The sequence below is a fragment of the Nyctereutes procyonoides genome, unplaced genomic scaffold (assembly GCF_905146905.1).
Source record: "Nyctereutes procyonoides isolate TBG_1078 unplaced genomic scaffold, NYPRO_anot_genome, whole genome shotgun sequence".
In the NCBI taxonomy this organism is placed as follows: Eukaryota; Metazoa; Chordata; class Mammalia; order Carnivora; family Canidae; genus Nyctereutes; species Nyctereutes procyonoides.
This window is the reverse complement of record NW_026575121.1, coordinates 56643591-56666807: the sequence shown is the minus strand read 5'-3', so window position 1 is coordinate 56666807 and position 23217 is coordinate 56643591. Positions and strand designations below refer to the sequence as shown.

Below are 23217 nucleotides of genomic sequence, written 5' to 3'. Positions count from 1 at the left end.
GTTGGATTTTTTTTTTTTTTTTTTTGGTCTAGGACATTTTTACTTCAGAAAATAAAAATAAAAAATTTAAAAAGCAGAGCTCAAGTGATGATTTGAACTACTACATCAAAATTACAATTCATAAGAAGCTCTATCTTAATGTTTTCTGGGCACACTAAGGTTTGAGCACTCTTCTACATCTCTATGAAGTGTACTCTTCCCAGATGTGAATTAGTGTTTGGTTTTGAAACATTGCCCTTGTTTTGGGGGGTTTAGAGCCCCCAGAAAAATAATTTAACAGTTTTAATACACAAAAACTATCTTCTAGTGTCCATCTGGCAGAAGGAGATTTTACTTTGGAGTCACATAGGTGAAATATTATAAAGAAACCGTAGACACAGTGTCTTTGGTTACCTGGAAAGCCCGATTTCATTAGACACTCTGTGTTCAATAGGACTAAATATTATTGAAAGTAGGTTTTTTCCTCCATAGTGACCTATTTTTCACTTGTCTATATTTTATGTAGAAGTCTATAGAATTGTATATAAATAAAAATTGTGGCCAAATTTATTTGCTGGATCTTTTATTGCTCCTTAAGTAACCGAGCTCCTGGTTGTACTGTGCCTAATTTTATATTCTGATGAATGCTACCAGCTACGATAGTAAGTTAGTCCTAAGTCTGCAGTAGACTGTAACTTTTCTCCTACATGTATATACATATGTGTGAAAACTCATATTTGGAGTTAATTTTGAGCAGCTCTGATAGTTGTGTCTATCAACCTAAATTCATTATAGGAGCTGTGGCATTTATAGAGATAAGTAGAGAACAGTTCCTGCTTTTTTGGGCATTTATAATCTAGTATGCAAAATAAATTGAACAGAAATGACTTTGGTATGAAATGCAACAAAAGAGCTCCTGATTACTTTTGGGCAGGGTAATCAAAAAGACATTCTTTGATAAACTTGTATTTAATTGAACTTTGAAAGATACGTAGCACTCCAACAGGTAGAAAAAAGCAAGAGCATTTTAACTGGAAGCAACAGTATGGACAAGACAAGAAAACCAAAAATGATGAGTCACGGAGAGAAAATGACAAATTCCCAGAAAAATAAAGTGAAAGATGTTTTTAAAAAATACCAAAAATTGAAGTCTGAGTGCTCTGCTTGCCACTACTCCATAATATGTACATCTTCTAGCCTTTCTCATAGCTCCAGTATATGAAGGTATTCTTGTTAATCTTGGCAGATGAAAATACTCAGTGAATTTATTTTTAAAAAACTTTTTTTAAAAAAACTATTTTTAAAAAACGTTTTAGTTTTTTAAATAATTAAAAAAAAACCTTATATGATATAGAGAGAGTGAATAAGAGAGCACAAGCAAGGGGCCGGGGGAAGTGGCAGAGGGTAGAGAAGCAGGATCCCCACTGAGCAGGGAGCCCAACATGGGGCTCTATCCCAGGACCCTGGGATCATGACCTGAGCTGAAGGCCAACACTTGACTGACTGAGCCACCCGATGCCCCTAAATACTGCAAAGAATTTATTATTTATTTATTTATTTATTTATTTATTTATTTTAATTTTTATTTATTTATGATAGTCACACAGAGAGAGAGAGAGAGAGGCAGAGACACAGGCAGAGGGAGAAGCAGGCTCCATGCCAGGAGCCCAACGTGGGATTCAATCCCATGTCTCCAGGATGGAACCCTGGGCCAAAGGCAGGCGCCAAACCGCTGTGCCACCCAGGGATCCCAGGAATTTAGAAGACAAATATGTAAAGACATTTCTCAAAATAGTTAGCTACAAAACTACATAGTCTCAGAATGAAAACATCATTGAGAGGCATCTTCTACTTTCATACAAAGGATGGAAATCCTGTGTGTCTCCTTCCTGGTTTGCATTTCTGTTTTGCTTAGGTTCATTTAATGACAGGTTTCTTCACTGAAATTTTTAAGAAAGCTTTGGGAAAGTCTTTGTTTTCTTAAGTTGAATGGAAATCAGAGGAAAACCATCCAGGGATCTACTTGTCTGTCTATCCCTAAGTCCCAAATTAAGAAATTGGGAATTGTGTGTGTATGCATGTGTATAAAATTTCTGAATACTCTAGAATCTCTTTTTTTGGATTGAATATAATGGACCAGTAAATTCAAATCAGATCAAAAGTTTGTCAAGGGATTGCATTAAAAAAATCACTATTGTGTATCTAATTTCACTTTCTATTGCGTAAATAAAAATACAAATTTCACTTGAGAAGTAGGAAGAAAATAATCTCAGAATGAAACATCCCCTATTTGATAATTTTATCATATGTAGTAAAACTATGCACATTTTTCCATGGATTATGGGAAAATGCTTTATCGTCAGCAGACAGACATTTCGAAAGCACGCTTCTGTGTGACCTCTATTTTGTAATTATCTCTGGGTAAAATGTCCTATCAGAACGGAACTCCTGCAGTGCCTGGATGGTTCATTCGGTTAAGCAGCTGACTCTTGATTTCAGCTGAAGTCTTGCTCTCAGGGTCCTGGGATTAAGTCTTGTGTCCATGCTCAGTGGGGAGTCTGCTTGTGGATTCTCTCTCCCTCCCCATCTGCCCCTGCCTCAGCTCATGAGCATTCTCTCTCTCTCTCTTAAATAAATATATATATATATATATTTTTTTTTAAAGGAATTGAACAGTGTATTCTCCAGCAGCATCCTATTTGGATATACCCCTGTGTAAGTGCAGCCACATACAGCTTTAGCTCTCCTTGGCATCATCAGTCTTGTTTGCTCACCTTGCACTTAGACTCTCAGAGCTGTTACTCCCCCATCTTTATTTTGCAGGAAAGTTTCTGAACCTAAAGGCAACACTGTGTATTTATTTTTATTCAGCTATATCCTATTAGTTTGCCCCAGTGTTGCATTCTGTTGAGAACTTTAATAAATAATGGCGATATATCTCCATAAAGTTTATTTACAATGTCTTCAGATTTTCAAAAAATATGAGCAGAAAAATTATATAAAATTCCTCAAAGAACATATTCTGTGTATCAACAGTATGTGATTTTTAAATTTTGCTTGGCATAAATAAAAATTAAATCAGTTTTAGGTAATTAAAAAAAATTCTGCTGTATTTGGCAAATACAGCTTTATATCTCTCCATCATCTGTTGAACATTTTTTATAAGGAGGTTTTTAAAAATAAAATTTCTGTATATTTAAGGTGTACAATGTGATGACTTGATATAAATATACATGGTGAAATGATTACTACCATTAAGCTAACATTTCTTCACAGTTAGCATATTTTCGTGTGCAATGAGTGTACGGTATTATTAAGTATAGTCATCATACCCATACTTTAGGTATCTTATTTATCCTACATAGCTGAAAATTTGCACCCTTTGACCAAAATGTCCCCACTTCTCCCCCAACCCCAGCCCCTTGTCACTATGATTCTACTCTGCTTCTATGAGTTCAACTTTTTTATTTTAATTCTACATATAAGTAAGATCATACAGTATTTGTCTTTCTCTGACTTCTTTCACTTAGCATAGTGTCTTCCAGGTTCATCATGATGTCACAAATGGCAAGATTTACTTCTTTCTCAGTAATGAATAATATTACATTGTGTGTGTTGTATCTTTTTTATCCATTCATCTATGGATGGACATTTAGATTGTTTTCATATCCTGGTTATTATGAATAATTCTGCAATGAACATGGGAGTGCAGATATTTCTTTGAGATACTAATTTTGTTTCCTTTGGATATATACACAGAAGTGGAAAATTTGTATCATATGTTAGTTCTATTTTTAAGTTTTTGAGGAATCTCCATAACACTTTCCATAATGGCTATATCAATTTGTGTTCCCATCAAGAGTGCACCACTTCCTCTCCAACATTTGTTATTTTTTGTCTTTTTCATAATACCTATCCTAAGATATATGAGATAATATCTCATTTTGTTTTTGATTTGCATTTTTCTGATAATCATTGATATTGAGCACCTTTTCACATATCTAGGGGCCACTTGTATGTCTTCTTTTGAGAGATGTCTATGCAGATTCTTTGACCATTTTTTAATCAGGTTATTTGTTTTCTTACTATTGAGTTGTTTGAACTTCTTACATATTTTGGATATTAACCCCTTATCGGATATATGATTTGCAAGTATTTTATCTCATTTTGTAGATTTTCTCTTCATTCTGTTTTTTCCTTTACTGTGCAGAAGGTTTTAAGTTGGGTGTAATAACATTTGTCTGTTTTTGTTTTGTTGACTGTGCTTTTGGGATCACATCCAAAAACTCATTGCCCTGACCAATCTCCAGAGGCTTTCCCCCTATATTTTCTTCTAAAAGTTTTATGGTTTCAGGTCTTATATTTAAGACTTTAATCCACCGTGAGTTGATTTGGGTGAGTTCAAGGTCCAATGTCGTTCCTTCGCATATGGGAAACTAGTTTTCTCAGCACCACCTCGTGAAGAGACTATCCTTTCCCCTTTGTGTGTTCTTGGCACTTGCGTTGAAGTTCCACTGACCATTTATGCATGAATTTTTTAAGTTTTGGCAAACATAGCTTTGTATTTCTTCATCATCTGTTCTACATTTTCAAGAAATGTCTCCGTTGTTTTTGTGATGATCAAACATGTTTAAATTAAAACAATAACCAAGAAGATTTATTATTTTGCTGCCAAGAAACTCAACAACTAATTTGGGGTCAGGAAGAATCAGGGCAGAAGTTCATTGGTAACCCGTAAGCAGAAGCCAGTTATAAATAGGAAAAATGGCTATAAATACTTAGAAAAGTAATGACTTCAAGAAGTTAGAAATGTGTCAGGATCCTAGGAAAGGCCTTAGATAAGAAGACAAACATCCAAAGGGCAGATGGCCAAACAGAGACTCAGGGCTAGAGAGAGGATTTCAGAAGAAAACAGTTTTGTCCTTGTGAGGACCATTTGTCTAAAAGGTGATAAGTTGACTATGAACAAATTTTTTTAAGAGTCTGAATCTCTTTGGAAAGATTTAGAACATAAATGAATTGACTTTAAAAAGCAACTATGAATCTCATAAAAATCTGCTTTCATCTTATTAAACCATAGTTTAATGTTACATATATAATGTAACACAGACTTATGTTACAGCCAAAGTCTAAGTGTTGGCTAATACAACAGTGAAATATAATCAGAAGATTAATAGATTGACAGTCTAATGTAGAAGAAAGAAAAGTGTTGTATTTTTTGTAACGAATATAACATTGGATACATAGCTAGAACATTTGACATGCCATTAGTTACCAAATTTAAGTCATTTAATATTTTTGTTTCATTGTGTATTATGATTACATTTTCTTACATAAAATACTGTTTTTCAAAAACTGACACTGATAAAATGATAGAAGTGAATATATTTTACAAATTCTAAAATTTACATTTTGTTATATATGCAAGTTCTGTGTGCCTTGATTATATTAATTTCACTTGACATTAATTTAAATTATAAATTTAAATATATATAAATATTTTTATATGTTTTATGTGTTTATAGGTAATAATGAAGCACTAAGTTTGAGTTTCTTTCAAATTATTTTAAGGTGGGCAACCTCTCACAGGGTATAATATCTATGAATTTCTGCTGTATGTTTCTCATCATAATTCAGCATTTGAGACATAACTATTTTACAAGGTAGTGCCTTAATAGGACTTGTGTTTGTGCATGTTCAATACCACTGAGCAGGCGATATATACAGTAGAAAGTTCTATTAAAATTACATAGGTCCATTTTAAAGAACAATTATTTATTTATTTATTTTAAAAAATATTTTATTTATTTATTCATGAGAGACACAGAGAGAGAAAGAGACAGAGACACAGGCAGAGGGAGAAGCAGGCTCCATCAGGGAGCCCGACATGGGACTCGATCCCCAGGACCCCAGGATCACGCCCTGAGCCAAAGGCAGACGCTTAACCTCTGAGCCACTCAGGCATCCCACAATTATTTATTTATCAATAAACTGTGCACACATTAGATAACCTGGTCTAATCTTGCAATTGATAAATAAGTAAATGTTTTTAAAATAAAATAAGCAAGCCAGGTAATTCTTTGTGGTTACTCCAAAGATCAGTTGTTTGGCACTGTATAGCTATTTTTAAATCTAAGTAATGTTCTCCAACTCTTTACAAAACAGGGATATTCTTCAAGGTCAGTTTCTCATTATCTTTACCTGAAAGAAGGCTTCCATAAGAATACAAATGTGACTTCTCTTTTACCTCTACCTTGGGCAAAGCAATATGAAATATTATTGGAACATACTCTGCTGTTTTGCTATGAGTCTTGAAATAATTTACCCACTCCAGAAAGGTTAAGGCATGTCATCCAGTTAAAACCTCCTAAGCCTACGAAATAGATTATTTTATGGTAAAGCAGCTTTCCTTTCTAAGCGTGCTTTGCCCTAGAGGAAATGAAGTTGCCACTTTAGAACGCTCAAGAACACCTTCCACTCAGTATCGTAACTCACAGAGATTAATCAGTTTCTGCTCTGTTTTATCACTCAGTCAAGAGGCTTCCAAATTAAGGTTGCCACCCGTCAGACTTGCACCCGTGCACTCTAGGATGCAGCCTTTAATGTAGGCTTTCTCTGTCTTTTTATTTTATTTTTGTTTTTATTTTTGGTTGTCCTACATTATTTATAGAACAGATTTTAAGATAAGTTATTTCAAATTTAGCACTTTTTAGCCCTCTGAACAAAATAAATACTCTTTGAGGAAGTTTATTTTCTAATTTTAAATATCTTATTTTTAAAAATATTTTATTTATTTATTCATGAGAGACACGCAGAGAAAGAGAGAGAGAGAGAAAGGCAGACACAGGCAGAGGGAGAAGCAGGCTCCATGCAGGGAGCCTGATGTGGGACTCGATCCCGGGTCTCCAGGATCAGGCCTTTGGCTGAAGGCGGTGCTAAACTGCTGAGCCACCTGGGCTGCCCTAAATATCTTATTTTATGGCATTTTAGCATAAAGGACTTTCATGATAACATTTAAGAAAATACCATTTAAGAGCTATGATTCTCTACTAGAATTACCCAACTAAGCATTATAGTATAATTATTATTTTAGTGGAAATCTAATATCTGCTTCAAACTATTGTTCCTTATCACTATAACATCACTATTTGTGAGTTTTTGTTTATTCACTTATTGCTTTTCTTTGTTTTGTTTGTTTTTTAAGATTTTATTTGAGAGACAGAGTGAGAGAGAGAGCATGAGTAGGGAAGAGAGGGAGAGGCAGACTCCTGCTGAGCAAGGAGCCTGATGCAGTACTTGATTCTAGACCTTCAGGATCATGACCTGAGCCAAAGGCAGATACCTAACCGACTGAACTACCCAGAGGCAGTTCACCAGTTGATTTCCAGGGAGAATCAACACCTATAACATTCTCTGCATCAGCTGATCAGGGGTGCCTGAGTGGCTCAGTTGGTTAAGCATCCAACTCTTGATTTCCACTTGGGTCATGATCTCAGGGTCATGAAATCAAGCCCCACATCAGGCTCCTTGCTCAGCAGAGAGTCTGCTTGAGATTCTCTCCCTCTCCATCTGTTCCTTCCCCTGCTCTCTCTCTCTCTTTCTCTCAAATAAGTAAATCTTTAATAAACAGACAAAAAGATGATCATATATTGGGGAATATAGTTATGGTGATGCCTCATTTTGTTACTCATCTTCTTTTTTTTTTTTTTAAATTTTTTATTTATTTATGATAGTCACACACACACACAGAGAGAGAGAGGCAGAGACACAGGCAGAGGGAGAAACAGGCTCCATGCACCGGGAGCCCGACGTGGGACCCGATCCCGGGTCTCCAGGATCGCGCCCCGGGCCAAAGGCAGGCGCCAAACCGCTGCGCCACCCAGGGATCCCATGTTATTCATCTTCTAATGTCACAAATGACAGTGCCTATGGATGTGACATGTATATTTTATATTGACACGTTCCCTTGCAGCTAAATGGCCTATTCCAGCTGGTTGACTTTAGATTCCTCACTTTACTTCTCTCATTCTTTCCCTCATCTTCAGATTCACACTAGGCAGGTAGAAGAACAAATATAACATAAGTAAATCAAAGAATGTGTGTGAGATTCCCTACCCCAGTATTTAGCACATAGATTTTCATATGCTAGACATTTTGAATTCTTATTACTAGCTTCAGTTAAATATTCAAGACATTAAGTTAAATACCAGAGGGCATTCAATGCTTCTGATTCTAAAACTATTCCTGACTAATGAGTATTAATTAATCCTTAGGTCAGTTAACAAATATTTATTGAGTTTACAGTTTTCAAGGAACTGTGTTGTCAACATTAGAGATTCAGCATTAATAGAAATACATGGAATTTAATAATCTGAACTCACGGAGAATAATTAGTGAATGAATGCAGTATAATTAGCAAAAATAGCCCATGCTGGTATAGCGTATAGACTTGTTCATTTATTGTTTTGAGATTTCCATTCTGCTGCTTATGTTAAACAAAATATCTTATGTCCAACTGTAAAGCAACCATTTGTACATAATACATGTAAAATAAAGCTGAGTTCTGTGTCTTATGAACTACAAACTACAACTGAAATATTTTTGCATACTTCAAATTAGTAAAGAATATAAAATTACCTACTGAGAATATAGATGGCCTATTACTTGATAGAATTTACCTACTTTTCATTTATTTGTACTTTTACTCTTTTCAGAGTGAATTAGCATAGAACATCTCATTTTCTCCCTGATAAGAAGTGGGGAATCTGGGAATGTGTTTCACCATGCCATGGGAAAGAATGCTTAAATTACTATAGTTGAGAGGTGACTGGGTGACTCAGTCAGTTGGATGTTCAACTCTTGGCTCAGGTCATGATCTCAGACTCCTGGGATCTAGCCCCGTGTTGGACTCAATGCTCAGCACAGTCAGCTTGGGACTCTCCTTCTCACTCTTCCCCTTCTTCTTCAACCCCCATGAGCACACGTGCTCTCTCTCTTTCTTTCTCTCTCTAAAAGAAAAAAAATAAATCTTTAAAAAAATACTGTGGTTGAGGGATGCCTGGGTGGCTCAGCAATTGAGTGTCTGCCTTTGGCTCAGGGCATGATTCAGGAGTCCTGGGATCAAGTCCACATCAGACTTCCTGCATGGAGCCTGCTTCTCCCTCTGCACATGTCTCTGCCTCTCTCTCTCTCTCTCTCTCTCTCTCTCTCTGTGTGTGTCTCATGAATAAATAAATAAAACCTTTAAAAAAATACTGTAGCTGAGATTCAACTTTGTCATTAGATGTTAAATCTTTATTTGCTAGATGTTTAATTGTTAGAATTGAAAGTATCACTTGCAGAAATAACCTGGGCTCTTTCAGTTGATAACTGGTTCACTTAAGATGCTCCTCATTAGTAATAAAAATAAAAAATTAGAGTATAAAAGGGCAGAGTGAGATAAAACAAACATACAATTAACAAAACCAAAGGATAGATGTTAATTTCCTAACAGCTGGAAGAGAATCCTGGTTTCAGTAGAGTAGGAGAAAGATCCCATCTGGTGAAAGGCTTGATCTTCACAAAATAAGCATTTGAAATTAGCTGCACAGCAATGGGAGATTTTTAACAGGTAGAGATGGAATAGAACGTCTTACAAACAGAAAACCATGTGGATCATATGTAAGAATCATGTGTAAATCATTATCAGAGTGCAGAAAATAATGCTTGATTATGGCATAAAGTGTAAGCAATGAGGGCTCAAGATGGAAACTGAAGTCAAGTTGTAAAGGTTTTGACTATCATGACACCTATTTTATTCAATGGACAATGAAAAAATAAAATTAATGACTCAACTGTAGGAATGTTGATCTGTCAGTAGAATGGATCAGAGTCGATAGAATTCGGAGAAATATTGGTTTGGATGGAGATAAGTTTTGAGAACACTAAAGCTGGCTTTCTTTGAGATCAAAATCCTGGTGAGATTCAAGCAGTTCAGGAAACTAGTCTGTGTAAAAATATTTCCACTGATAACTTTTAGAAACATTCACAAGTGAAAGGCTTATTTAGATGTTTCAATTAAAAAGATTATTTATTTAATCATTTGATTCAAATGTAAAGGGCTTTGGAAAATTTGAATGGGGATTCCCTCACACTCAAGTACAAATCAGTATAATCGATTTTCTTCTTCCCAGTTGAGTTCACTCTAATTCCCCAGAGAGATATAATAATGTAGAATCGGGCACAATTAACAAGAAAAAAATGCCTGAAGTAGTGACAGAGCAAAACTGATAGAACTATATATAGAACCTTACTGTCATAATGGTAGATCTCAGGATATGTCTCTCAATTACTGATAGATCAAGAAAATGAAAAATCAGCAAAAATAAAGATTTGAACAACAAATGTGATTTAATAAAAACTACATCAGACTACAGTGTTTATATATAAGCAGTTTTTAAAAAGATTTATTTTAGAGAGAGAGAGAGTGAGAGGAGCAGAAGGAGAAGGAAAGGGAGGGAGAGAATCTCAAGCAGACTCCTTGCTGAGCCCTGACTTAGGGACTCCATCTCATGACCCAGAGATCATGACCTGAGCCAAAACCGAGAGTTGGACGCCTATCGGACTGTGCCACCCAGGTACCCCTATATTATAAACACTTTTTAATTATATGCTGTGCCTTTATTTTTAAAAATCATCTATTAAGCCATGCATAAAGTAGATCTCAGCAAATCTTAATACATTTTGAAGAATTCATATTACACAAAGACATGGTGAGGTGATAGTGTTTAGTGAAGTATGGACTCTTAAGTCCCTCTCCCTGACCTCAAATCCCATGTTCTTCACTTACTGAAAACTTCAGGAAGATGAATATCCTTTTGCTACTTATTTTTCCCAACTGCAAATAGAGTTAATAATAGTACTGATTTTATAGAGTTATTGGGAGTATTCCATAACTTTATATATGGGAAGTACTTGGTAAAGTGCCTGGATCATAGTAAAATGATCTAAGAACTTGCTATTATCAATTATTATTATTATTGTGCAGGATGGGAGCAATAGGGAAGAAAGTAGACTTTTTGAGTGAAGCAAGATTTCGTTTGGATAGAGACCCAGAATAGGGATAGGGGTAGAAGAGTACATGGGAAAAAAGGGCAGAAGGGGGCCCAGTAACTGGGAGGCAGAGAGGGGATCAGTAAAATGGGGATGGAAATAAAGCAAAATCCTCTCTGTTTTTTGTTGAGTGTGTTGGGTGGCAGTGATGGCATTGGAAAACTGGCTACACCATGTTTTTGGCCCTGGTTCTGTCCCTGGCAGCTGTGGAAATGTCTTTATACATCCTGGGTGGTGGTGCCTTGGGGAATAATGACACAGGTATGTCAATAGCCCCGCTCCCCCCCCCCCCATCATCTTAGGCACATCACAGGTTGGGAGTTCCGGCTTGACTCTGTAGTTTTAGATGTTCTCATGGACCTGGGACAGAGTACCAGTCATGGAGCTTCTGTGCTGTGTCAGCAATGGCAACCTGCTGTCGTATGGTTTTAGGCAATTTTATAATTTCACTGCCAATTTTCGTGAAGACCAAATACTGTGCCTTTGAGTTCTGATCTTGGTGTACATGTTCACAAGTGTTCTGATAGAAAGTAGAAGCCACGGTAGTCTATTGGACGCATTGATGACAGTAGGAACCTGATCTATCTTAGAATGAGAGTGAAATGCTTGCATGAACAGAACATTTACTCTTCATTCAGTCTGATTTTTGGAAAATATGTGAATGCTTGCTGGGAAGGCCCTGTTTAAAGAGTTATTGCGTCGTGCCTCTTTCCAATTAAATCTTGAGAAGAAACCTCAAGATTTTAGTGCATCTCTAGCAAAGATGTAGAAAAAAACTATGTAAGGACACAAATTTTCTGACGGCAACATCCCAAGGTTAATAGAGAGTAACCACTCTAAGTGCCGTTGTGGATGAATTAAAGTACAATCAATCTCAAAAGTCTATGCTAAAACAAAGTGCTAAACAGGGAAAAATTGAGTGCTGTAATGGAGTGTTTTCATGTGATGTCTTCAGAGGGGACCTAATTTTTCCCCTCAACAGAATATCTATTTCCTTTACATATAGATTGAGTCATCAATATTTATTAAACACCTTGAGGTGAACCTAGGATCTGAGTTACTGCACTGCCTCACTGGCTACAATAAATAATAAATATTGGCACTATGTTCAAGAATAAGAATACTCTGATTTGAGGGGTTTTTTTAATTGGCAAAATAACATAGGTCATGATAAATATTTTACATTTTTTTTTTATTTATGTGAACCCCATCATGAAGTAAGGAATGAGAAATATGGTCAGACCTTTGTTGGCTAAAGAGCAATGGGGGTTTCAGGGACGATGTTAGAACTTTAAGAGGCTTCCATAATTTCATGCAACTGTCTCATGAACATTTATGGAAGCTGGGTGCGGGCGAGCATCTGCAGTTTGACTCCCCTGCTCCGCCATGACAGAAGTACGAGCCAACTCCTCTCCTTGCTTCTTCTTCCCACTGTGTTGGGATACTCCTTGCCTTTAGTCTTGCTCTGCCTAACTTTCTATAGGTAGAAAGAAAACCTTGCCTCGGTAGTTATAAAAAAATAGAGAAACCACGTGTTACCTTGTTTTTGTTTTACTTGTGTACTAGTTGCAGTGAAAAGCCAGCTTTGTCTCTTTCTACTGCAGAACTTCCCATGATAGATTATAATAGCCAGTGTCATATTTGTTAAGATTTTTTTTAAGATTTTAATTATTTATTTGAGGAAGAGAGAGCGAGAGTGAGAGAGAGCACAAACAGGAGGAGGAGTAGAAGGAGAGGGAGAAGCAGAGTCCCAGCTGAGCAGGGGGCCCAATATGGGGCTCGATCCCAGGACCCTGAGATCACGACCTGAGCCGAGGGCAGACTCTTAACCAACTGAGTCACCCAGGTGCCCCTATTAAGAGATTTCTATTGAAGTTCATAATGGTTCCAACCTACTTGTCAGTGAGGTGATTACAAATATTAATGAAGGAGAATGAAAAAGCTGTACAGTTGAATCATTCATTCAGGAGTGTCGAGGGTCTCCAAGTGCCACGCACTATGAGGGAGATGAAATGTACAAACGGATCCTTTCTGCTAAGTTCTTATTGGCCTAGGGTTTCATCCTGAGGTTTGGACTCTTAGAAACTTGAGTTTGTCTTGATAATTGAGAGTAGAATCATTGCTAAACCATGCCATAGGAGAATATGCATGAACCTCAAATGGAAATTTATCGAACTTCAATAAAAATAACAGTTTTCACAAAAGGCAGATTTCTCAAGTTGTCATGACCAGCATTTTGTGTTCTTGTAGGCAGACCAAGTAGTGGAACCGAAGTCTAATCTCAAGGTTGTTCTGAGATCATGGAAGGAGAGGCTGAGGTGTGAATTGCATGATTCACCTGGACTAATATCCTGGGTGGTACTAGAGGCATGGACCTGATGTCTGTCCTCCTTGCTTTGATAATTAGTTCCAGGCTGATAAACTGTACCTTTCTTCTGACTGGAATTTCTTTGAGATGTTAATATCTTTGACTAGGTTTTGGCCTTGGGGATATCATTTTTTTTTAAAGACTTTGAATAGTTATTTGTGGTTTAACAACAGTGACAGTAGTTACCATCAATTAATCATATGCTTAATATTCTCCAGGCCGTGTGCTGGACTTTAAATGCATGATCGCTTTGAAGCCTCACAAACCTATGGGGCATGTCTTCTTCCATTTCTTGCAAATGAAAATGTTCACATCTCAGAGGATTTAAAGAGCCTGCAAGATCTCGCATTGGATTAAACCCAAGTCCGTCTGACTCAAAGCCTTCTCTGTCTGCTTACTTTCTGAGCTTCCTTTTCATAGTCATGTCCTTGCCTTACAGCCAACCAGGCTGCCTCTAATACATACACCCCTGTCTTTTCCATTCTCTCTGCTGTAGCCTTAATTCTGGGCATCATTATTTGCTACCTAGACTATTGTGCTAGCCTTCTACAAGGATTTCACAACTCTTCTTCCCACTAGCAATCTATTTTACATGACTGAATGATCAATTTTCCTAAGGCACATGCAGATCATGTCACTTACCTTTTTAAAAAAATCATGAAGGCTTCCCATCACCTATACAAAATAATCACCATTCTTGGTAAGATATACAGTATGCTCTGTGTCTAGTGTCAAAGTCCCCTTTCCAACCATCTTCCTGCTAACCCCCTGTAGGTTTGTCAGCCTACAGCCAGACAAACAGAAACACTAACTGTGTTGTCCTTATAAATCTGCCGTATGGCCCCTATTTTTTGTTTCTCATTCCTTTTACTTGATTAGGCATATCTTCAATTTTTTCATGTCTATATCCTAATCATCACTCATGACTTAACCCAATGAAGTTTAACCTACAGTGATGGATTTGGTACATAATCCATGGTTCCTCTCTTCTTTAAGAGCCATCTCCTCTCAAGAGATGCTTCAGGTAGAGCCCCTCCTGTGAGCCTCCTTAGCACTTGATTTGCACTTCCATTATGGCCTCTATTACTTTTAGTATTACACCAGAGTGATTTAAGTGTGCCTTTTCCTACCAGAATATAAGTATCTTGTCCCAGAAGCTTAGACCAAAACAAGGATTTGAGTGCAAGCTACTTATTTTAGAGTTGGTCCCCTTAAGGGGGAATGGGACTTGTGAAGAGGGGAGGGGAGGATATGTGTTAAGGAGTAGGCTGAGGCTCTGAGAAACTGAGATTCAGGCCTCTGGAAATCTGTGAGACATTTTGTGTGTGCCTGCCAGGGAGAAAGAAGCTTGGTTATGCATATGCTGATTTCCCTGTGGCACTAGCTGAGGGCGACACCCAGGTGGACCTAACTCCCTAGCCCTCCCAGCCTGGCCTGTGCGGTCTGAGCTGGTCAAGTCAGAGGAAGCGCTCAGGGATGGAACCCCATGGTGAACCTGGTAAAGGTGCATGTCAGGAAATGTGCGTGCCTGGGTAGGACTGGCATTGTCTGCCACATGCCGCCAGGGCAGAATTTTGTGGATTTACCTCTATATTCTCAGTGATGTCCATAATTCTTAGCATGGTTCCATTCATTTCATTTGCTCCTTCATTTAAAACTATCTTATCTGGTGTCCATTAGATATCAGGCCAAGTGCTCTAGGGCTTGTGGCTACACCCATTGAACAAGATGGATATCAGTGCTGTTCATGTGAAGCTTACACACCATGAGAAAGGGTCGGTAAAGAAGGAAGGAAATAAACAAAGGGATACTTCTGTACAACTAAGTGAGGGACACCTGTAAGCAAACTTTTGTTTGCCTATGCTAAGTTAAAGAAGAAAAACTATGTCAAGAGATTTTTTTTTTAATCCAGCTAGTAAGGCTTCAGGATTGAGATGCATATCAGTGGGCCTGATTTTAGATGGCTGTCTTTTCACACTTAAAAAAAAATTCCTACCTTATTTACTTATAGCATTTTTTTCAATTATTATATAGTGGTTGTAGGTATATGAAGTCAATAAAATTGGCTTTCAGAAAGACTATAGAAAAGCAGCTAAGTAGGTGCTCAATAGCTATTTCTTATTAATAATTAAAATATTTATCCATTTTCATAACCACACTTTATCCACAAAACAATAATTAAATTAAAAATAATGTCCTTGATCAATATATGCTTCTGCAAATATTTCTCCTATGAGAGGTTAAATTATTTTCCAGTGTAGAATTACTGTTCAGTAAGGTTTCCCTGTGAAATGGGCAGAGATATTCTAACCACATTTGTCATTTGGGAAACCAGCACTCAGAGAAAGTCATAATACTTGATGGAATTCCAACATCCAATTAGCACCATAACCTAATGTAAGTAATAGGTATGGGAATTGTATGTCAGATACGTCATTGATGAATCCATACATATTGCCATGAATGAACTATCTTAATATGGATTTGGTTTTGTTGTTTTATAACTAACAAAATACTACTCGTGGGGATCAGTGTTATGCCAGCATATAGCAGGAACACATTAATGTGTATTGAATGAGTGAAAAAATATCATGGTCACTGCGACTCTAGCTCTTAAATTTAGCAACATCTGCAGATGTTGTCTGCTACTGTCATATCCATCCATCCCCACTCCCACCCTTTAACCCACAGAAATAGTTTACTTATTTTTGTTTGCATTTCAAAGCATATATGTCATCCCTTGCTGTGAAGGGTCCACTATGATTTGATTTTTCTGATCCCAAAGAAAACTGGCGAGAAGTGGCAGCATATTCCACCGATTTGGCAAACCATTCTTGGACTAGTGATGCATGCAAAGTGTTGCTTGTTGATAAAATGATCATGTGGACAAAGTGAGTAGATTCACTAATATCTAAGAATCGTCCAGGTTACTAATCATTTGATTTATGATAAAGTAGGTGAAACTAATATGCAAACATTTTTAACTTTATAATTACAGATAATAATTTTATTATACTGCACACATGAATCTGAAAGATGAATAGTGATTAATAATACAATGGCTGATGCTATGTAATTTCAAGAAATTCTTTGTAAATGACATTTCATTGATTTTTAAGTATTTCTTTACTAATACCCCCCCAAACCAAGAGTAATAATTTGAAATCTCCAGTCTTTAATCTCCAGAGATAAAGAGAGTAGATAAAATGTTACCAACAGATCCCTCACGGATTGTGTCTATCCTGATTCTATTCTAAGGCTTTGTTTCTATTCCTAATGGGATATTCTTATTCTGCTTCTATGATTTCCAATGGGAAAATGTATAGTTTTTTATACTCATAGATATAGGTTTTTTTTTTTACCTGAGAGATATAAAAACATTATTTTTGGAATACAATTTGTGCAAAGCATGTAAAAATCATACTGATTTGAATACACTGTGGAGTTTAGTTCCCCTAGGCCCTAATAAATAACACAGTTTACCTTGTACAATCTGTCTGGCATTAGTCCAGTGATATGTTGGATATGTATTTGTTACCATATGTTCCTGATTCAGTGATGTCACTATCAGCAGGTGAGAGAGTGTCCAGTGTATGACCAGAAAATCTCTGGAGTCAGATTTTTGAGCAAACACGCTCTTTGATAATAAAATTTAAACTTCACTTTTCTTTTTGCAAATCATACACAGCTTTTTCAAAGAGGTATTGACTCCATTTGCAACTGCTTTTTTATTTACCCATTGTAACGTTGTAGGAGAAAAGCTCTCAATAATCTGTTGTTATTGAGCAGAGTGGTATTGCCATTGTGTCCTTGTGTATTCCCAGGTTCCTGATTATCTGAACCAAGTTGGGCATTAGGAGGATGAGACAGTTTGGGGACAAGGAATGAGGAGAAGCAGGGAAATTGGACGAAGTGCAGGCACATGTAAGAATCATAGTTTCTATGCCATTGGTTCAATGGAAGCTCTCCACCAAGGCCATGAGGCTACAGAATGTATACAAGTCCATCAGTGTAGAAAATGGTGACCTTTGATCCAAAGCAAACTTCTCATATATAGGAATAAATATTAATTGGAAACTTTTAAAAAGCATTACAGTATTCTTTTCTTTTGTGACTAGACATAAAAAATGTATATGCTATTAACAATTTTTTTAAAAGATTTTATTTATTTGGGAGCATGAGAAGGAGGAGGCGCAGAGGGAGAGAGAGAGAGAGAGAGAGAGAGAGAGAGGGAGAGAGAATCTCAAGCAGACTCCACACTTAGCATGGAGCTTGATGCAGAACTCGATCTCAGGACTCTGAGATTATGACCTGAGCCAAAATCAAGAGTCGGACATTTATTTGACTGAACCACCCAGTTGCCCCACTATTAACAATTTTAATAAGAATTCTCAATAAAAAAGAATTCTTAAAGATATCACCAAGTTTCTCCTAGAAACACTTGATTGAGCCCGATAAATAGGTGATATTAACTTACTTTTCATTTTATTGACTTTCCACAGTACAATAGTGCTGAGTGCAGAGATTTATATTCTTAAATGTTTTAATGTTGTACTTTAATAGCACACTGACTGAACTAGTACCATTTTCACTGATTCTTGTGTGCTCATATTTATGACTCTGTAGAAATTTTGTGCTGTCCACGTGACTCCATGTGTTTTAAATCTCTGTCCTCTCAAATTATACATAGATGTATTTTGCATTCTTCAGAAAGAATATTCTGACCTCTGCATTAAAGAAGAAGAAAGAAATTGTTTCTGCTAGGCACACAAATGATATGATGGACCACTTGCAGTGCTTTATAGTTAACTGATACCTCATACAAAAATGTGAAAAGAAATCTACAAGGGGATATAAGGGAAAAGAGAGAAACTGAGTGGGGAAATGTTAGAGAAGAAGACAAACCATGAGATACTCCTAACTCTGGGAAACAAAGTGTTGCAGAAGGGGAGGAGAGGGGGGATGGGGTGACTGGGTGACGGGTGTATAACCACTGGATGTTATACTATATGTTGGCAAATTGAATTTAAATAAAAAATTAAAAAAAAAGAAATTTACAAGTAATTAGGAAATGTGTTTCTACCCTGGTTTCTTTAGTTCCTCTGGAAGTTATTTATACAAGAGAATATGGTGAGACTAAATAAAATTTAGTGTTTTATTTTTCTCCTTTTTTCCAGAAACCAGCAAATCTTTTAGGGTTAAGGAAAAAATGATTATAATATAGGAAATGTAAGTGGTTAACAAACATGGATGTTGATCACATATCATTATCAGAGTTTACAGATTGTAGTAATAATGATCTTCCACTTTTCCCATAGTTTAAAAATCAATTAGTTTTAAAATGAGCATATCGGATATTATTTAGGATTCAGTGAATGGGAATTCTGCATTGCCCTGAAATGTTGATAAAACTTATTTCAAAAGTCATTTGGCTCAGTAAGCTTATAAATATGCATCGCTTTTGACCTAAGAACTTCATTTATTGTTAGATGTAGAATAGAAGCAACAACAGACTGTTAAGAAATGGTCTCATGAAATTATTAATAATAATTACGGCAACTGGAAACTACATAATGGCTAATAAGGAGGTAACTGGTGCTTGTGTATGATCTACTGTCATGCAGCTATTGTGGAACTGTTTATAAAGATTTAATAATACTACTTTAATATTTAGAATAAAAGAATATCATGGAAAGGTTGAGGTGGTCCTCAGCTGGCTTCCAAACTGGTTGAATCAGGCAAACAAACCTGGAAGTCATAGTTCATGGATATACACATAATTAACAATGCAGACCTGCTCCAGTGGTTGGCAGGCCATTAGGGTCTCTTCACTTTCTGGATCTCCCTCACCAAGTTAGTCTACAAAAAATGAGGTTAATATGGTGGGGTGGCTTTCATTTTGCTTTTTCTTGTTTAAATTTCAGAGAAGGGTGTTGCCTGCCTGTACTCTGACACTTCTTTGTTAGCCTTTATTTTGTCATTGATCGATCAGTGCTTCTTCAAACTCACAATTAGTTTATGAGTCTTTGATATTCACTCTGGCTTTTTTCATAACTTGTTAGCTAAAAGCACTAACTTAAATGACCAGAATTTCTAGACAGCAGGGTTGAGCAGACAAAAGGGACCATTTAAAACCCCTAACATTTGAACAGTGCTCTAATATGCAAATTAAACAATGTGAATGTAAAATGTCACTTGGGGCCGTGCTTTATACTTGCAGGTTCCTGAAAGAACTAACAGTAGGTACATTTTAAAGAGATTCATAACTAAGCACAAAGGAATGAGTAGGTTTACTGCTTACTTGTGTGGATTTATTCCTGCCTGTGAATTGCAGCATCTTATTTTCAGGGAAACCTACTGACAGAAGCAGTAGCAAGGGTGTAATCACCCTGTGGGAACAATCCAACAAGCAAACTCCAGCAGGGAAACATTGTACAGCCTGAGACATGTGGGTGCCGCCACTGCCACCGCTCTCAGGAGGGCGTCCAAATTTCTCACACACAAGGGCGCAACTGTGGGGTACAGCTTATTAGGTGTGTGTGCGTGTATGTCTTAGTGCAATTGGGAAAGAAGCCATAAGACACCACCTTTATTCTCTTACTTTCCACTGAAATATAAATCACATTATATAATCAATCAATTATTGATTTTATGGTTATTGTCAGTATGCTGGGACTGTCCCTGTCCTCAGGATCTTCATGTCTCCTAGGGAACCTAAAATTAACATAAAAATCACTTCAATACAAGGTAAAATGAGAACATGCCAAGAGAGAGGCACACAAGTCAGAATAGAGAAAAATTGCTGACAAAAGTTTAGAAGTTCAAAAGCGTCTGGCTGTCATTCTTAGGTAAGACTGTGTTCAGTAACTCATCGATTAGCTATGTTGATGGGACTTCCAGATTCCACAGCTTGTTGAGCATCCACATTATCCTCATGCCACGGACAGTTTGTGGGTGAGGGGATGTTGAAGAAGAAGCCTGTCTTCTTTTGATAATAATCTGTTAACAATGTGAATTCAGACCTACAAGGTACAGCTATCTGTATAAAACCTATTGTTTTTTTTCTAACGTGGTAAGATATTTTAGTAAAAATATGATTCTATGCTGATGGTTTCCACAGGAGTCTCTTTGAGGCAGTGAGGATAATCCTCTTGCTCTTTCCTCTTTTGCCACTTATCCTCCTCCCAGCTCCATCTAAGGGTAAAGAAAAATTAAAATATGTGCGTTCAGATGGGGGAATTTGGAGAAGTAAGCTTCTGTGGTTTCATAGCATCTTCCTGGATAAAATGGGCTTGTCAGCATTCTAAAGCCAGGAGAAAAAGGCAAGCTGCCAGAACTCAAATATTGGCTGAAAACATTTGGCCACTCTGCAAATTAATTATTTAATTTATCCAACCATGTTATATTCCTGATCATTTGGAATCTCAAGATGCCCGTTACTTAGTCAGCCACAAAGGGATATTGGCTTCAGTGTGCCGTTACTACATAGATCTAGTTCTCCTATGTGGAGTTAAAACCTGATGAAAACCAAACTGTGTTATGAAAATCCTCTGTCTCTGGGACTCTGATAGGAGTAAGTGGTTGAGGTTGCTGTTCCCACCAAGGGTCCATGCAACTGGATGAAGTCTTGATTGGTGCTTCTGAGCCATTGGTGTTCCTGAACCAGGTTGGCTGGTGGAAAATCATTTTTGCCATGGGCAGGCAGACAGGCTTTCCAGTTCACACCTGTAGTTTCTGCTCCCAGGACCCATGGCCTTTGATCCCATGGACACCAGTTAGCTACTGTTTTACTTCTTTTCCTAGAGAAGGATTTAGAGCAGTGTCTGCACTTTGTCCTATAATGGTGCCTGGAGCATCCTGGGGCAGTGGAAGCAGAAATAAACCATCATTTGGAGGATCTAAGGTAATATTATGTATACAAATTGCTAGCATACAGAGAGTACTGCCAGTAGTAGTTCTCATCATCATTATTTGTGAGTACATTCCATACCTTTTTAATTTCATCCAAACATTTCTCTTTTTTCTTTTTTTAAAGATTTATTTATTTTTTTGTTTGTATTTATTTATTTATTTATTTATTTATTTATTTATTTATTTAGACAGAGAGAGAGAGAGAGAGAGAGAGAAAGAGAGAGAGAGAGGGAGAGAGAGAGGCAGAGACACAGGCAGAGGGAGAAGCAGACTCCACGCAGGGAGCCCAACGTGGGACTCGATCCCGGGTCTCTAGGATCCTGCCCCAGGCTGAAGGTGGCACTAAACCGTTGAGCCACCTGGGCTGCCCCAAACATTTTTTTTTTTCTATAAGATAAGCATTGTTATCCACATTACATATCAGAGAAAACTAGGCTCAAAAAGATCAGTGTCTTATCTAAGTCACCCATGTACTGGCAGGAAGAGCTAAACTGCCTCTTTCTGGATCCAAAATTTATAAGGATTTTTTTTTTTTATAAGATGGCTGGTGTTGCAGCCGAAAAGTAAATATATTTTCATTATTCTGCAGCCAGCTCTTGACTCTTTCTTTAAGTTCATTATGTTGATGTTGTTTAAGTCATGAAAAAAATCCTTGGGTTTTCTCTTGCCCCCAGATGCTCCCTAGTGATGACCATCCCCAACGTTCAGTTCTAGGAGTCATCAGTGGCTGACGCTATTCTATATACGAGCATAAGTAGGTGACGTGGTAGCAAGACTAGGTTCTTCTTAATGTCTTCTGTCATTTTGTCTCCTTATTCTGGAAAGTACAAATGAATTATATCCTGGGAGCAACTTTGATGCCACATGATATCTCAAGGTAACTATATAAATTAAGCTTTACTGATGACCCTAGTGGCTTTTAGTGTCATAATTTTTCTACCAGGTTTTTAAAAAAAGTCATTGATTTATCTTCACTGTGAAGATGAGTAACAAATAAAACATCTTTCCTTAGTTTCAAGGTAATACAAATGTATCTCTCTATTAGACTAATTATAACATATGCCTTTGCTTTTCAAAAAAGTAATAGATTTAAGATGTATTAGTATTGATGTTATTTTGCTTTGTAAAGGCACATCCAGATAAACGAAAATTGTAAGGTGTTGAAATCTCCCATGTGACCAAAATTCTATGACTGCTGTCAAAACTCAACAAGAAGACAAATAACTAAGATTTGAGCCACTCTGAATAAATAGAAGCCCTCAAAATTATTATTGTATGAGCTTACACTCTTGAGCATAGGGATCTAGGAGCATCTGCAGTAAATCATGGGGACGTTCTAGTAAACTGTGGGGACGTTCTGGAAGCTGATTGTAGGAAAGTGGTTCTCAAGTTGCTTTAACTTCTGCAGCCCAGAACCCTAGGGTTGCTTAGGCTGAAGAGACTAGACATTTGTCTAATTTAAGAAACTGCCATAAGGAATGAATGACTAATGTATTAGTGCTCTAGGCATTTTTTTATTCTAATAGAAGAATGTATTAACCCTAAGAAATGCCCACTATTTCTAGAGAATGTGAATGAAGGGGCTTTGATACAAGAGTTCTTTACCTTCCCCAGGGAACTGCCTTTATTTAATTCAAGAATTTTCATTTTAATTCATTGATTTAACACTTTTTTTTTTTCAAGCGGTGGTATCCTCCCTCCTGGCCCCTTAACGTTTCTCTGAACTCGAAAAATAAGTCAGAGAAAACCAAGTTTCTACCAAATAGGTGAGCTAGATATGAAATTGCATATCCATATCTTTATGGATGAAGAAGGAGGCTTGGAGGAAAGATTCAGTGGTTAAAACCTGTCACTTATGTTACTCTGTG

The 23217-nt window shown here is 37.0% G+C and overlaps 1 protein-coding gene across 1 annotated transcript in view; it reads left to right on the top strand.

The window, feature by feature from the left end:
- NALF1 (NALCN channel auxiliary factor 1) overlaps positions 1-23217 on the top strand; it is a 622100-nt gene that overhangs the window by 96074 nt on the left and 502809 nt on the right. The gene's annotated exons all lie outside the window — the stretch shown is intronic.